This window comes from Culex pipiens, chromosome 2, assembly GCF_016801865.2.
Source record: "Culex pipiens pallens isolate TS chromosome 2, TS_CPP_V2, whole genome shotgun sequence".
NCBI lineage: Eukaryota > Metazoa > Arthropoda > Insecta > Diptera > Culicidae > Culex > Culex pipiens.
The window spans coordinates 204,337,866-204,355,324 of record NC_068938.1 but is presented as its reverse complement, the minus strand read 5'-3'; the positions used below and the strand labels follow the sequence as shown (position 1 = coordinate 204,355,324).

Below are 17,459 nucleotides of genomic sequence, written 5' to 3'. Positions count from 1 at the left end.
TTTTTTGGGTTTTTGATTTTTGGTACAGATTTTTAATTTAACTAGTGTTGTAAGGTGGATCGATCTTTAAACAATTAGCGATGTTTTTTCGCTGGACCAGGAAGAGCTGCAGGATTTCATAAACTGCCAGGGAATTTATCTGCGAAATCGCAGTTCTTCGTCAACCGTTAAAAAGAAAAACCTCTTCTAACGGATCGAAACTTGAAAACACACACTATTTGCAAGCAGAAAATGTCAAAACCTGACAAAATAAAACACATACTACTGATTATAAAATAGCTCATTTACCAGTAAGAAAAAAGTCATCCTTGTGCTTGAACAGCCTCCTACTTTGTATATGTAAACAAAGTGGGATCATTCGAAAATCACTTTACGAATTCTCTTTATTCATCAACCCCCCCCCCCCCTCCCCCGGGGCAGACGGTAATAACAAAATTCTTGCCATTTCAATAACAAATACTGTTAAAATAACAGTAAATGATGCTATTGAATCTTCTTGAAAAATACATTTTTGCAAAAGGGTTTAAAAACAGTTTATGTTATCATAACAAAATTTGTTATAGGTCTGAATAACTCCAACTGTTATTGGGATGATCGGATTAGTTGTTAAAATAACAAAAAAAAAAAGTAACAAAGATTTGTTTGAAGAAAAACTAAAAATGTTATTAGTCTTTTATTACAATAACAATCCAATAACAAAAAAAATATAACCACCAATAACAAATCTTGTAATAAATAACATAAAATTTTATTTGCCTAGTATTTTTCAATAACATAAAAATTTATTCCCGAGTTATTTCCATCTGCTCGGGCTCCCCATTTTAACTTTGTCGGGACAACATAAAAATTAAAAATGCTTTAAAAAAAAATTCAAACTATCTTTTTAGTAAATGTTTTTAGTCAATTTGACTTTCAGTTAATCAGTTACCTCGCGTTACCCCACTCTTAATCCCACGCTCAGCTTGTTGCCTACTGTGGGGCGCTTTGTTTGCTCCTCTCCCAACGACCGTACACGGAGAGACCGGCCAGGGCAAATCTAAGAAAATCTTGGTTAATTTAACTAAAAGTATGGGTTAATTTTTTACACAGCTTTTTTTCAACAATCGATTGTTGATTTTGTTAACCCAAAATTGCTGACCACCAGTAACTAAAAGTAACTAAAAAAAAAGTTGGAATTGCCATTTTCGTTGGCTAAATGGCCGAAAAAAATTCTAGCAGTCGACTGCTAGAATATTTTTTTCAGAAAATTACCTATTTTTTTTTGTTTTCAGCTGAAATATTGTGGAATATTCTGTAAAAAACAGGCTGGACCATACTTTTCAACTATTTTTCAACAATTTTTTTGTTGTATTAACTGAAATATTTTTGCATGCTGAAAATTATTAGTGGATTATAACAAAACATTTCTTAATTAAACATAATTTATGTTAGTGTCGATATATATTTTCTTTAATTATCTAACGATACAGGCCGGGTTGAATTTCTAGCTATATTTTTGACTAATGTCTTACTTAAATACAGAAAAATATTTGTACATGTAGTCAATAATTAGCTATTGTTAGCAATATTTTTATTGAATTTGAAGTATTTTTTTAATAATGCCTCACAAATTAATGCTGGGTGTTTTTATATTCGCATTTATTCTGCCTAAAATTTTAACTTTTTGTACTAATTAGTTTTTTTTGCATGAAGTTATTAAATTACTGTTAAAAAGCATAAAAACAAAACTTTTTATAAACTGTTATTATAAAACATGTAAATTCTAAAAAATAATAATAAAACATATTACAAATTTTGTTAAACATATTTAAAAAAGATGTTTAATTTCTCGTGAATTCCTTAAAAATATAAACCGAGCAAAATTTTCACCAAGTTAAGTTATTATGTTGTATAAAATTAAGTGTTGTATTCACTTACCATCACTGTGCAATCATCCGATAAGTCATCATCATCTACAACGGTCTCAGGTTTAGTTATTTTTCTTGTGGTTGGACACAGAATTTACACCAAAGTGAACCTTTTGCTGCAAAAAGACATATAACATTTATTAGTAATTTAATACAAAATTCTTAATTTTGGCTATAAACTGAAAAAAGGATCGTACATAAATGTAATTATGATGCGGAAAGAAGAAATATCAATAATGCTACTTACCAAGCATGCATTAAATTTATTCAACGTACTCCGATTCCTGAAAACAATATTTAGAGTTTTACTTACCAGTTTATTTAGCAGTCTTCTATTAACAGCATTTTTAAAATATTTCTATCTTCTTTTGTATATCTTTTATAAATTTTTTTTTTAGACATTTCCCATCATCTAATTTTTATTTTGATATTATGTGTACGCATTTCCATGTTTTTTATGGTTGATGATTCTGAAAAAATAATGGTTCATTAAATTTGTATCCATCGTAAGCACGAAGGTTTTTCATTATTCAGTTTTCTAATTAAAATCACAAAAGATAAATTGTTATGTAAAAATAAATCCATACTTACTTAGATTAACCAACCTTTTGTTAAATTTGCCCGTGCAAGTATTGTCGTGCAAGAGTTCGCCCGCCTCTTCCTTTCACTGCCCTTCCCTTTCCTTAAAACATTGTCATAAAGTCCCCTCGCATCAGAGGTCCTCATTGCGAATGTCCTCGTCTTGTTCTTCATAGTTTATAACCTGCAAAGAAATCATCAACAAACTTACTCACCAATTGCACCTCCACAGTTGCAACAGTGTTCACTTCGATTTGCACTTCAACATTAGCCAAATAGTGTGATTTTCACCTTTCACATCCGCTCACTCCACAATTAATCTAATCTAATCTAATCTAACCCTAGCGCAGCCAGTCTTTCGAGGGCATCCTGGAAAATGCCTTAGGTTGATTAACGCCTAGCATCCTCTTGTCATTATTAACAATTGCAGTGCCCCAATGCAATAAATTGCTTTGAAACATCACAAACGTTAAAGCGGCCAGGCCTACTGCGTAAAGTTAACCGCAAAGATGAATCGTTGAATTGGATTGAGTCTGAACACTAATGTTCAAACAGCAATACAGTTCTGAATCTACAGGGGAGGAAGAAACGTGGGGATCCCCCGCTCACGTTCCTGTTTGTTTGAGTTACGAATCGTTGGGAGCCACCATGCTAAGAAGTTTTGGTGCTCCGGGACCCTCGGGGATGGGACATTGTATTTCCACAGATGCCCAGGACACTAATTGCCGTGGTTAAAGCGCCACAACTCGCTCCCCATCCGCTCACTCCACAATTAACAACACAAACTCAACAAATCGACCGCTCTTGTTCGAATCCTGACTTCAAATGACAAACGTAAACAAACTCAAGTTCATCTTTTAAATATTTAACCAATTGATATTTACATTTAACCAAAAAAAATCTTGATTTTTCTAAAACCAAAGCTAACAGTCGAGCACGTTCATTCGAGTTCGGGAAATCTGTTAGCTTTTTGCCTTTAGCATTTTCAACAAACAGGTTATTAAATTATTACTTAATTTTGGTTGATTTAACTGAAAATTGGCCGTAACAAGTACACTTTTGTTGAAATTTACGAAAGTAAAATTAACAATTTTAATTGTTAAAATTTCTGGGCACAGTCTCTCCGTGTAGTATTGTCGATTTCACCGTCATAACTCAAACTCGGTGCGCGCACTCGCGGAAAGTATCGGCCACGTGTAAAAACTCATAAATAATTCCACCGGTGTGCAGCAGAAGCAGCAGCAGCGTGGTGCACGTGGTGACGCGTACGCCCTGGGTGTACAATGGCAGGCACACGCGTCGGTACATTCTAATAAAATATCGGAAATTGCTTTTTCCAGGCGGGATTTCCGATTGCAGTTCTTTTTTTAGTGCTTGCAGAAAAGGGAAATGCAGTTATTGGCAAGAAGGGGGGATTTTTTAATCGATGTTGGAACAGTTGAAGTTGGGGATGATGATTTTTGAATTATTTTAAAAGAATTAAGGGTGCACAGCAACCAAGGAAGTTGTAGTCTTCTTATTCAAAAATTGTCAAAATTACGGACCCAATCCTGCAAGAATCTAATTGTAAAAATAGTCAAACTTTGTTGTAAATAGCTGCGAAGACAGTAATTTAGGGGATGAATAAAAAAATATATCGATAGTTCCCGTAGTATTGAAGATACTAAAATGTCTGTAACAGAAATCTGGGTGCAAAAGCTATGGTTGATGTGTACCGTTAAAGAATCATATACTTTTTTTTTTGTATTATATTTTGTTTTGACACTTCGCCATAATGGCGGCGACGCCTTTTGCTATAAAAAACCTTTCCTCGTTATCCCAATTAATCATTGCAGACGTGCACCAGACGTTCAATTTCCTCCGATTTGCAATTGATCGGCGATTACCTTCGGTAATCGGGGCAGTGGTAGCACAAGAAGAAGTAAATTGGCACCGTCACACGTCAATTCAAATAAACATATGAAAGTAATTTCGTAATTGGGATTGCCTGGTTTGGGTCTTGGCTTGGGGCATGCGGCTTTTCCCCCATATTGGCGATAAACCGAGTCTGAATGGTATCTGGTTCGCGCGGCCACCATGGACGGACAAGTCCTAGTCACGTAATGGTAATCACCTCCGTGATTGATCTTGGATATCTGGATCAGATTACCTGGCAACACAAATGACCGTTTGGCACGGAAAATTGCCTGTCAAGCGGTGGTTCCAATTATGGCCTCCAGGTGAGTCATGGAAAAATGGAATTGAATCGCAATCAAATTAGTAAATTTATGCCCCAAAGAAGGAAACCCCATCATGTCGAACGTGGGCACGTGCCGCTAACAAGATCTGTTTCATCAATTTCATCAAATAAAAGAGATGTCGTCTTCCGAACGAAACGGGACACCTCCCGCTGACATGGTACAATCATTCGTCAATTCGTCGACAGGTGGCAGCACCGTGGTTTTTTTTTTCATAAAATTATTTTTATTAGGTCCTTTTCGGTACTGGGACCTGGTTAGGACCGAGTCGGCTTTTGTAATTACAAAAAACTTAATAATTACAGAGGATCTTGTGTGTAAATGTTAGTGGGAGGGGAGCCGATTACCCGCGGCCTACTCGGGGTTAGTAGGGAAGGGATTGATGTTAAAGACAAGGCGTGGGAAGGGAAGGGGGATTGTGTAGGGGTCTTGGTTGGCTCTTCTGGCCTTTGCGTGTTGTCCTCAGCCGCAACTCGGTGTCCAGCTGCTGGGGCGATCTTGCTTTGCTTCCGGTGCAAACCAGAAACGACGGCTTTGTGTGAAGGCGAGTTATACTAAATAGAGGAAAACTAACTGAAGAGAAACTAACTGGAAGAAAACTAAATAGATATTTTGGAATCTGAGAGGAACTGATAGATAGGATAGAGAACATCAAGGTCTAGCTGAGATAACGCGTCTCGCATCGGGATTTCTGGTGGTCTTCCTCGGGCCCTGAGGGTATCTTTCAACTTAATTCTGTGAGCCTGGTGATCTGGACACGCCCATACGAGATGGTCGATGTCCTGATAACCCTGCCCACAGTCGCAAAGGTTCGTATCACTCATGTTGATACGGTACAGATGAGCCTTGGACGAGTAATGGTTCGACATAAGGCGGGACATCGTTCTGATGAATCCACGCGTCAAGTCCATTCCCTTGAACCAGGCTTTTCTTTGCACCTTAGGTCGTATGGAATACATCCAACGTCCTTTGGTGTCGTCGTCCCATTGATTTTGCCAATCCAGAAGCGCACGCTGCCTCGGAAAACCGTAGCATTCTTGTAGGCTAATTGGCCTTTCAAAAATGTTTCCACTCTCAGCACCCTTCTTGGCGAGCAAGTCCGCTTTCTCATTACCCGGAATCGAGCAATGAGCGCGGACCCATACCACCGTGATGCTGAAGGACTGAGCCGCCAGGTTGTTTAAAGTCTTGCGTATTTCCGTGAGGAAAAACGTAGACTCCCTGGTCGGCTTCAGAGTCCGGATAGCCTCAACAGAGCTAAAGCTATCGGTGAAGATGAAGTAGTGGTCAGGTGGCATGGTCTCGATGATTCGCAGTGCGCAGTAAACCGCGGCTAACTCTGCGACATAAACCGAACTCGGGTCCTTCAGCTTAAAGAACAGCTGATAAGATTCATGATAAACACCGAAGCCCGTACAGCCGTCGAGCTTGGAGCCATCGGTGAAGAATCTGTTGTTTGGAGGAACATGGTTGTACTTTGATGCGAAGATCGACGGTACAACTCCCCGCAGAAGATGGTTTGGGATACCGCGAGTATCGGCTTTCATGGACGTGTCGAAACCAATCAGGGTGCTGCTGGTTAACGGAGGCGTGCGCTGTACCGTTGTGCTCGGGCTCCACTCCCACGATGACATAAAGTCATAATATAGAAGCATGCGCCGAGACTCAACGTGAAGGTTCAGCAACGTTTCAAAGTTGTCAATTACCAGTTTATTCCTGTAATCACACCGGATCAGGAACCGGTAAGACAGTTCGTAGTAACGAGTTCGCAGAGGCAACACTCCCGCCAAGACCTCGAGGGTCATGTTGTGAGTTGAGTGCATGCATCCCAAGACAATGCGAAGACATCGGTACTGTATCCGCTGGAGAACCAACAAGCGTGATTTCGCAGCTGACTGGAAGCAGAAACTGCCATATTCCAGCACCGAGAGTATCGTTGTCTTGTACAGTCGCAGCAGGTCAGAAGGATGAGCACCCCACCGGTTGCCAGAGACGCTGCGCAGAAAATTAGTTCTTTGCAGGCACTTTTGCTTCAGGTAGTTGATGTGCTTCCCCCATGTTCCCTTTTGATCGAAGATGGTACCCATGTACATGAAGTGGTCCGACTGCTCGATAGTCTTTCCCGAGAGAGAAAGATTGAGCTGTGCCGGTTCATGCTTCCCCGTAAAAACGACCAGTTCCGTCTTCTCCGGAGAGAATTCAATACCCTTTCCCACTGCCCAATGGGCCAAGTTGTTCAGAGTATCTTGCAAGGGTTCTAGCAGATCGACTTCCTTCTTGGCAGCGATTGAAACCACTGCGTCATCTGCGTACTGTATAAGGGTGCAGTCTCCGGTCAAGCAATCATCGATGTCGCTGACGTAGAAGTTATACATGGATGGACTAAGGCGTGAGCCTTGTGCCAAACCCATGTAACTTATCCGGGTGATTGCCAGATCACCTTGCACAAAGTGCATGTGTTTTTCTGACAACAGGTTGATGAGGAAGTTGCACATCGTCGGATTGAGACCGCTCCGCCGCAGCTTTACTCCCAACACCTCGATGGAGACTGAATCAAATGCACCCTTGATGTCTAAGAAGACAGAAGCCATTTGCTGTTTCTTACCACGGGCTATGTCGATCCCTGTGGCCAGCAAGGCTAGACAGTCGCTTGTTCCCTTGCCTCTCCGGAAGCCATACTGCGTGTCTGACAGCAAGTGCTCTCGTTCCATCCATGGTTCGAGGCGGTCGAGGATCATCTTCTCCAGCAACTTGCGTAGACACGACAGCAAGCTGATTGGACGATACGAGTTGTGGTCGGATGCCGGCTTACCGGGCTTTTGAATGGCAACCACCCGGACCTGTCGCCATTCGTGTGGAATTATGTTCTGCTCCACGAACTTGTTGAACAGATTCAACAGACGCTGCTTGGCGACGTCCGGAAGATTTTTCAGCAAGCTGAACTTGATCTTGTCCGGACCAGGAGCAGTGTTGTTGCCCGTCAATAGTGCTATGGAGAGCTCTACCATCGAGAAGGGAGGATTAGCATCGCTCCCATCAACAACGTCGAATGATGGTTGTGTCGGCACCGAGTCCGGGCACACCTTCTTGGCGAAATCCAATATCCACTTGTCCGATTTTTCCACACTCTCGTTCGGAACGGAACCTCTACGCATGGCCCTCGCAACGCGCCACAGAGTGCTCATGGACGTATCTGCTGGTAATCCTTCAACGAACTCCCGCCAGTACATTCGCTTCTTCCGCTTCAGAGTATTACTGTACCTGCGATCAAGAGCTCTGTACTTTTGGAAGTTCGCTCGGATTCCACACTTGCAGAAGTCCACATAAGCTTCAGACCTGGCCGCCGAGAGATCCGTACACTCCTTGTCCCACCAGGGAAGAGGAGGGCGCGTTCGGATGTACGGTCCCGGGACGGGTTTTGTCTGAGCTTGTAACGCACTGTCATAGATCAAATTAGACAGAAACGCATATTCTTCAAGCGGTGCCAACCCAGCTCGCAACTCAACTCCAATGGAGACTGCCTCCGCGTACTGTTTCCAGTCGATATTTCGCGTCAGATCGTAAGGCATCTCCACCGTTGTCGATTGCTGTGGGCCATGGCTAACCAGAATAGCGATCGGCAAATGATCACTGCCACGAGGATCTTGAAGCACGTTCCAGTCACAGAGAACTGCCAAACTGTTGGAACAGAGCGACAAGTCGATGGCACTCGCCTTCGTACCGGACGTAGTTGGCGTTGGTGGTGTTGCAATCCGCGTAACTTGCTTGTCCCTGTTTAGGAGGGTCATCTGGAAGTCGTCGCACAGTTCATGAATCAGATATGCTTGAGGGTCTGTCTTGTGACTTCCCCACTCGGTGCTGTGAAGATTAAAGTCACCCAGAACCAGTCGCGGTGCCTGCAACAGCTCAAGCATACCCCACAACTTTTGTCGAGTTAACGACACCTGTGGGGGAACATAGACGGACACAATGCAAATGTCCAGTCCTCTGATCCTGGCCTGTACTGCGACTGCTTCGATTCCTCCTAGCTTCGGGAGCGTTACCTTTCTAAAAGTGTGGCATTTCCTGACCCCAATCAGTACGCCTCCACCTCTATTTGGCCCTGCCCTGCTCTCTGTGATGATGTTGTACCCCCGGAAAGCTGGCGTCTCATCTCCGATAAGAAACGTTTCGCTCAGCGCAAACACATCACAGTCTCGTTCGAATGCGAATTGTTGAAAATCGTTTAACTTGGGGGTTAAACTTCTACAATTCCATTGTAGAAAGGAGATGCCGTTTTTCGTTTTTGGTGTATTACCCATCAAAGGAAATGAACGACAAGAGGGGCGTCGTGCTAGCAAGCTGTTTCCCGATGTGTCTAGCGAGAGGCTCAAACCGCTTTATGATTAAACGCGTCGGTTCACTCACAAAAGAGCACAGCCATTCCACGATTGTGGAAAAAGGAAGGACTCCTTTGAAGGCATCGGTGATCGGATTCGGTTGAGGAACCGTTTTTAGGGGGATCTTTGGCAGCTTGGGAACGGGCTTCAGCGGCTTGAGAGGAATCGGTGCCGGCTTCGGTGTCGGCTTCGGTGCCGGCTTCGGAGCGGGCTTACCCGACGGACCGAAAGGAAAATCCTCCTCGAAGTTCAACGAGTCACTTTCCTTACCCTTGCCGCCAGTGGCTTTCCTGGACTTGGAAGCCTTGTTGCGCTTCGGGTTTGGTCCGGAAGAGTCACTTTCCTCGTCTCTCTGGAAGAGGACCTCCACATCGGAATCTTCGTCCCCCGAATCTTCGTCCGCCAAAGGAGCGAAGCGATTGGGGTGGGTCACCTGACTAAGGATTTCCGCGAAGGACTTCTTGGAGCGTTCCCTCAAGGATCGCTTCATCTTGTCCTCGCGCTCCTTGTACTTTGGGCACTGTCGAGTTTTGTGCGGTTCCCCGCCGCAAAGCAGGCATTTTTCAGCCTGCTTTTGGCAATCCACGTCCTTGTGGGGGCCGGCGCACTTTGAGCACTTGCTCTTGTTGCTGCAGTAGGTCTTGGTGTGTCCCAACTGCTGGCAGTTTTCGCAGCTCATCACTCGCGGAACGTACAATCGAACTGGAAGCCGAAGCTTGTACAGCTCAATGTAGTCCGGCAGAGCTGACCCTGCAAAAGTCACCCGGAACGAGGCAGAAGGAATGAACTTCTTCTGGCCACCCTCGGTGGTGACGTTGCCCAGTTGCCGGCACTCGAGTACCTCCACAGCTGGAAGTTTAGGGTTCTTGAAGCGTCCCACCGCCCTTGAGAGGTCGACAAGCGACAGACTGTCATCGGTCACCACGCCGTCGATCTCGACTTTGTGGGCCGGAATCCAAACACGGTACTCAATGCTGAACCGCAGATCAGTTACGATCTGATTAGCTTGCACCGCGGAGTTCACGATCACGCGGAGCTTGCTCTTGTTCAGCTTGGTACATTCGACCACCCCAGGATAGTGCTTCTGCAAATCCTTGGTGATCTGCACAAAGTTTAACGGCTTCTGTTTGGGCCGGAAGAAGACCACCCATTCCGTTTGCGATCCCTCTTGATATTGACGAGGACGAGGAATCGGTTTTTGGGAATGAGGATTCAGGAGCGGTGGGGGATTTGGATCCGGATTCGGCACCGGTGTTTTAGGAGGAATTGGATCTGGATTGGGAGAAGGAATTGGGTTTGGAGTCAAGGGGGGAATCGGGTCTGGAGTCAAGGGAGGAATCGGTGGTTGAGGGGGAACCGGATTCGGATCTGATTTAGGACGCTTTCGCTTCTTCCTCTTAGACCCGTTCGTGGATCCCCCTTTACCGTCAGCATCCTTATCCTTCAGGAAGTGGTCCCTGTTGGTGGTGTTTGAAGGAACTCCCGAGACAGAGTCCTTCATTTCCACGTCCTCGTCACCCTCAAGGGTTGAATCGGAGTCGAATTCCTCATGGTCCGACTCGGTCGGATCCATGTTTGCGAAGAAACGCGATAAACTAAACGAAAATGAAAGTGATGAAACTAATCGCAAAAGTAAAAAAGGAGAAAGAAAAAAAAAACTAACCGAAAAAAAAACTATGAGAAAAAAAAAAAAAACTAAACGCTAACAAAAAACTCGCCTTTCGCACTCACCGCCGAACTGGCCGCACTGGCTGCCGCCCGCAGCGGGATGCGCGGGAAGCTCGTTTTCGCGCGCTTGTTGTTGTTGTTGTTGTTGTGCTGCCTGCTGCCAGCCACGTAAACAACGGGGTTGTCTCCGACCTGGCCTGGCCGAAAACTGGTCCGCCGACCGCAGTCGACTCTCCGGGGCCGATTCCACCGGCCAACGACTGTCTCTCGCCTCAGCTGCCTCCGCAGCCGCTGCTGCTGACTCCTCCTGCTGCTGCTGCTCGGATGCAGGAACTCGTTCCTCTTCCACTGCTGCACCGCCGCCGTGTCCACGACGACCAGATTGTGGCCTCTCTGACCACCGGAACGGGCTTGTCCGCTCGCACACGCCTCGGAATCGCCGTGAAAAACGCGCCAAACACACCGCGAAAAAAACACGACTACGCGCTGAGACTTCTGCCGGAGCAATGCAGCACCGTGGTTTGCATATAAAAGATGCCTCTCACACCGTCGTTGGAAGCCGCGTGCTCTAAATTTATGGCACGCAGCAACACGCTGCTGCACGATTCTCCCGGGGGTACGAGCCCAAGGTCACGGCATCTTACGGCAGTGGAGTCAGACAGTGAAAGAGTGACCCGGAGTGGGTTCGAGGAGGTTTTGAATATACGTAATCCAGCGTTACCTGTACGCTAGGGTGGTTTAAATCCTGGCACCTTCACGTTGCAACCTCATGAAGTCAAAGATTGACCGACCACCCTACTGTACACAAAATGAATTATTTCAAAAACTGTAATGTTTTTATTTATTAACTATTCAAAACAACTTTGATTTTAATCCAAAAAGAGACATTTCTAGTCTGGAGTTGTTCATCTGTTGATGGACATTATTATAATTTATTTTGATATTCTCAATATTTTTAAACCGGTTCTACGATAGACGAAGGAAGGGAATAAAACCAACGAGAGGCTAACCATAAACATACTATGACTACGACAAGTATCAAAATAAAATCACTGATTACAGCATCCATTTCATTACTTGGAAGCTTTTTTGTTTTGCGTGAGCGTTTTAAATTCAGCAAAGCCATGTCACAATTTCCAAAACTATAACTGCCAACAAACGCTGGGTTATGGTTTGATGAAATGAGTTGACATTCCTCATTTCACTGATGTCATGAAAGTAATATGTACGCTGATCTGATTTTGAATTTTCTTTAAATCCTGCTAAGCTCCAGTTGAACAAAGGATTAGGCCACAAATAACCATCGTTGTCCTTCCAAAAATAACGAATGTTGCACTTTGTTTCACTTTTAATTCTTTGTCTGGAAATAGCATACGTTTTATTCCAGTTGAATATAAGCGCGGTAATATAGTGCGGAATTGGGCACCATATTTTTTCATATCTAAATTTATGCATTGAACAGTTAAAACTGTACAGCTGCATTCGTTGAAATCCTGCGAAAAAATCATCAAATTGCACTACGGGCAAGTTTGATCTAACGGATTCCTTGGTGACTTCATCACAGCTCAAATTCCACTCTCCAGCACAAATTGAAACGAAAAAGGTCCCCAAAAGTAGAATAGATTTCATCGTACTTGCTTTACCAACTAAACACTGTGAGACAGGTTATTTGAAATATCGATTGTGAAAAGCTCCTAGAATTATAAGGATTGCATAACGATTAATGGATTTCAAAAGAATGCAGTCAATGTTTTATCAGTTAACGTGCACCCAATAAAAAAAAAAGAAAAAATAAGTTTCAATACAAATTGGTGCAATTTGAAACGAATGGCTTTTTTTGTAATTTTTTTATTTGTTTTAAAACTTTGTCTACACATCCCCTGTATTTAGAGATGGGCAAAAAAAGAGCAAACCACTCAAAGAGCCGGTTCTCAAAATAGAGCGAACGAACCATGGCTCACAAAAAAAGAGCCGCGGTTCTTTTTGAAACTCTGGTCTTTTGAAAGAACCGTTCCAAGATGGAATCATTTTCAAATTTATGTCTATTTTAAAATTGATGAATATCATTAATTGAATTTCCCATCAATTGTAGCATGAAATTTGTTTTTGAGGTTTGAAAATGTAATTCCATTTTTTCAATGCTTATAAATTTTGTCAAATTTGTCAGAATTATGTACACAGTGAACTTTTTCATGTACTAAAATTACTACAAAAGTGAATGATTTTCTAAACAAAAAATAAAAAAAAAATTTCATCGCACAACTGATCGGAAGACACATTATAGAATTATCGGAGTACAAATTTGAGTATTTCAAAATGATACGCTTGGAAAATTTTGCCGAAAAACTACTAAATAACCGTATACTAACTCCTCTTGCCCGATTTAACTTTGGCATTTACAGACTTTTGATGTAATACGAATGTAGAAAAGCTTTCACAGTACATTTTCTTAAAATAAAATTTGATAAAATTTAGCACAGTACATTCACAGTAATTTTTTTGCCTTCCTCACTGAGGTAAGGCTATAATCCTGCTCTAAAATTGAACTTTTTATTTAAAGCTCGAAAACCCACCATGATGTATACATATCGACTCAGAATCGAAAACTGAACAAATGTCTGTGTGTATGTGTGTGTGTATGTGTGTGTGTATGTGTGTGTGTATGTGTGTGTGTATGTGTGTGTGTATGTGTGTGTGTATGTGACCAATAATGTCACGCAGTTTTCTCAGCACTGGCTGAACCGATTTTGACCAAACCAGTTGCATTCGACTTGGTTTAAGGTCCCATACGGTGCTATTGAATTGTTTGAAGTTTCGATAAGTAGTTCAAAAGTTATGTATAAAAATGTGTTTTCGCATATTTTTGGAAGTTGAATAAATGGCAGTAAACTGAACCAAACATCATCATGATATACATCGTTGAATAGGTAATTGAAAGACCTTTCCAACGAGTCCAAAACATTGAAGATCTGGCAACCCTGTCTCGAGTTCTGACAACTTTAGTGATATTTATGTACTTTTTTGTAGCCGGATCTCACTTAAATGTGTGTAAACAATGTCCGGATCCATCATCCGACCCAGCGTTGGTTAGGTAATCGAAAGACCTCACCAACGAGTCTAAAACATTGAAGATCTGGCAACCCTGTCTCGAGTTCTGACCACTTTAGTGATATTTATGTACTTTTTTGTAGCCGGATCTCACTTAAATGTATGTAAACAATGTCCGGATCCATGATCCGACCCATCGTTGGTTAGGTAATCGAAAGACCTTTCCAACGAGTCTAAAACATTGAAGATCTGGCAACCCTGTCTCGAGTTCTGACCACTTTAGTGATATTTATGTACTTTTTTATAGCCGGATCTCACTTAAATGTATGTAAACAATGTCCGGATCCATCATCCAACCCATCGTTGGTTAGGTAATCAAAAGACCTTTCCAACGAGTCTAAAACATTGAAGATCTGGCAACCCTGTCTCGAGTTCTGACCACTTTAGTGATATTTATGTACTTTTTTGTAGCCGGATCTCACTTAAATGTATGTAAACAATGTCCGGATTCATCATCCGACCCAGCGTTGGTTAGGTAATCGAAAGACCTCACCAACGAGTCTAAAACATTGATGATCTGGCAACCCTGTCTCGAGTTCTGACCACTTTAGTGATATTTATGTACTTTTTTGTAGCCGGATCTCACTTAAATGTATGTAAACAATGTCCGGATCCATCATCCGACCCAGCGTTGGTTAGGTTATCGAAAGACCTTTCCAACGAGTCTAAAACATTGAAGATCTGGCAACCCTGTCTCGAGTTCTGACCACTTTAGTGATATTTATGTACTTTTTTGTAGCCGGATCTCACTTAAATGTATGTAAACAATGTCCGGATCCATCATCCAACTCATCGTTGATTAGGTAATCGAAAGACCTTTCCAACGAGTCTAAAACATTGAAGATCTGGCAACCCTGTCTCGAGTTCTGACCACTTTAGTGATATTTATGTACTTTTTTGTAGCCGGATCTCACTTAAATGTATGTAAACAATGTCCGGATCCATCATCCGACCCAGCGTTGGTTAGGTAATCGAAAGACCTTTCCAACGAGTCTAAAACATTGAAGATCTGGCTACCCTGTCTCGAGTTCTAACCACTTTAGTGATATTTATGTACTTTTTTGTAGCCGGATCTCACTTAAATGTATGTAAACAATGTCCGGATCCATCATCCGACCCAGCGTTGGTTAGGTAATCGAAAGACCTTTCCAACGAGTCTAAAACATTGAAGATCTGGCAACCCTGTCTCGAGTTCTGACCACTTTAGTGATATTTATGTACTTTTTTGTAGCCGGATCTCACTTAAATGTATGTAAACAATGTCCGGATCCATCATCCGACCCAGCGGTGGTTTGGTAATCGAAAGACCTTTCCAACGAGTCTAAAACATTGAAGATCTGGCAACCCTGTCTCGAGTTCTGACCACTTTAGTGATATTTATGTACTTTTTTTGTAGCCGGATCTCACTTAAATGTATGTAAACAATATCCGGATTCATCATCCAACCCATCGTTGATTAGGTAATCGAAAGACCTTTCCAACGAGTCTAAAACATTGAAGATCTGGCAACCCTGTCTCGAGTTCTGACCACTTTAGTGATATTTATGTACTTTTTTGTAGCCGGATCTCACTTAAATGTATGTAAACAATGTCCGGATCCATCATCCGACCCAGCGTTGGTTAGGTAATCGAAAGACCTCACCAATGAGTCTAAAACATTGAAGATCTGGCAACCCTGTCTCGAGTTCTGACCACTTTAGTGATATTTATGTACTTTTTTGTAGCCGGATCTCACTTAAATGTATGTAAACAATGTCCGGATCCATCATCCGACCCAGCGTTGGTTAGGTAATCGAAAGACCTTTCCAACGAGTCTAAAACATTGAAGATCTGGCTACCCTGTCTCGAGTTCTAACCACTTTAGTGATATTTATGTACTTTTTTGTAGCCGGATCTCACTTAAATGTATGTAAACAATGTCCGGATCCATCATCCGACCCAGCGTTGGTTAGGTAATCGAAAGACCTTTCCAACGAGTCTAAAACATTGAAGATCTGGCAACCCTGTCTCGAGTTCTGACCACTTTAGTGATATTTATGTACTTTTTTGTAGCCGGATCTCACTTAAATGTATGTAAACAATGTCCGGATCCATCATCCGACCCAGCGGTGGTTAGGTAATCGAAAGACCTTTCCAACGAGTCTAAAACATTGAAGATCTGGCAACCCTGTCTCGAGTTCTGACCACTTTAGTGATATTTATGTACTTTTTTTGTAGCCGGATCTCACTTAAATGTATGTAAACAACGTCCGGATCCATCATCCGACCCATCGTTGGTTAGGTAATCGAAAGACCTCACCAACGAGTCTAAAACATTGAAGATCTGGCAACCTTGTTTCGAGTTCTGACCACTTTGGGTATTTATGTACCTTTTTTGTAGCCGGATCTCACTTAAATGTATGTAAACAATATCCGGATTCATCATCCAACCCATCGTTGATTAGGTAATCGAAAGACCTTTCCAACGAGTCTAAAACATTGAAGATCTGGCAACCCTGTCTCGAGTTCTGACCACTTTAGTGATATTTATGTACTTTTTTGTAGCCGGATCTCACTTAAATGTATGTAAACAATGTCTGGATCCATCATCCGACCCATCGTTGGTTAGGTAAATCGAAAGACCTTTCCAACGAGTCTAAAACATTGAAGATCTGGCAACCCTGTCTCAAGTCTGACCACTTTCAATTTCAATTTTCAATTCAGTTTTTATTTGGTAAATCATCATTTCACAATTGCAATTGCAATTAAACCTAATAGAGATTTGGAAGTCCTTTCAGCTATGTGTTGATAAATTTGTCTTTCGACATTATTGGTTATTCTAAAGGCTAATCACAAGTAGGAAAAAGTTCAAAAAAAAAACCTACAGAATTGCTATAGAAAGGGGATAGTTAGAGGAAAACTTAAAGCTAGATCACAGGATGATTTTGTCTGTTGACGCCGAAGAGCAGCGCTGCACGAGGCAGCTTATCCGTTGTATACGTATTTTATCATTAGCTCTCCCAGAGCCATGAACTGTTCTGCCTTGTTCCGGCAGGCACGAAAACGAGTTAATATTTCCCCCGCGAGGGCGAAAAACTCTGGCAGAGTGAATAGGTCATCTCCGGACACAGCTGTTTGTTCCGGAACTGTACCGCTCACCGCGGTCACGCTTGCGTAGGAACCTCCCCAGCCGAGAGGAATCGCTGGAGTAATCCGATCTGCCGCGCCTTGTCCAGCTACAGGAACGGTTGGGCTTAACCTTGGAGGCGGCCGGGTCGCTGGAAGCTTCTTTTTCTTCTTGGCCTGCTCCTCGAGATATGCTTTACGCGCGGCACAGCCACGGAAGTTCGCTGTATGGTTGCCATCGCAGTTCGCGCACTTGACACGCGACCGGTGCTGCTGAGCGTCGCTTTCACTCAGCCTCGCTTTCTGGGGAAGTTTGCACTTCTCCGTGAAATGCGTTTCACCGCACATAACACAGCGCGGCGGGAGGTTGCAATTTCTCGAGCCGTGGCCGAATTTTTGGCAACGGTGGCATTGGGCTGCATATGTCGAATTCTTTGAGAAATAAGTCACCCAGAAACCGTCCAACGTTTTTTTCC

General features: G+C 42.8%; 1 protein-coding gene across 1 annotated transcript in view; it reads right to left on the bottom strand.

The window, feature by feature from the left end:
- The window catches only part of LOC120416350 (protein LTV1 homolog), a 155,283-nt gene that overhangs the window by 127,678 nt on the left and 10,146 nt on the right, over positions 1 to 17,459 (bottom strand). The gene's annotated exons all lie outside the window — the stretch shown is intronic.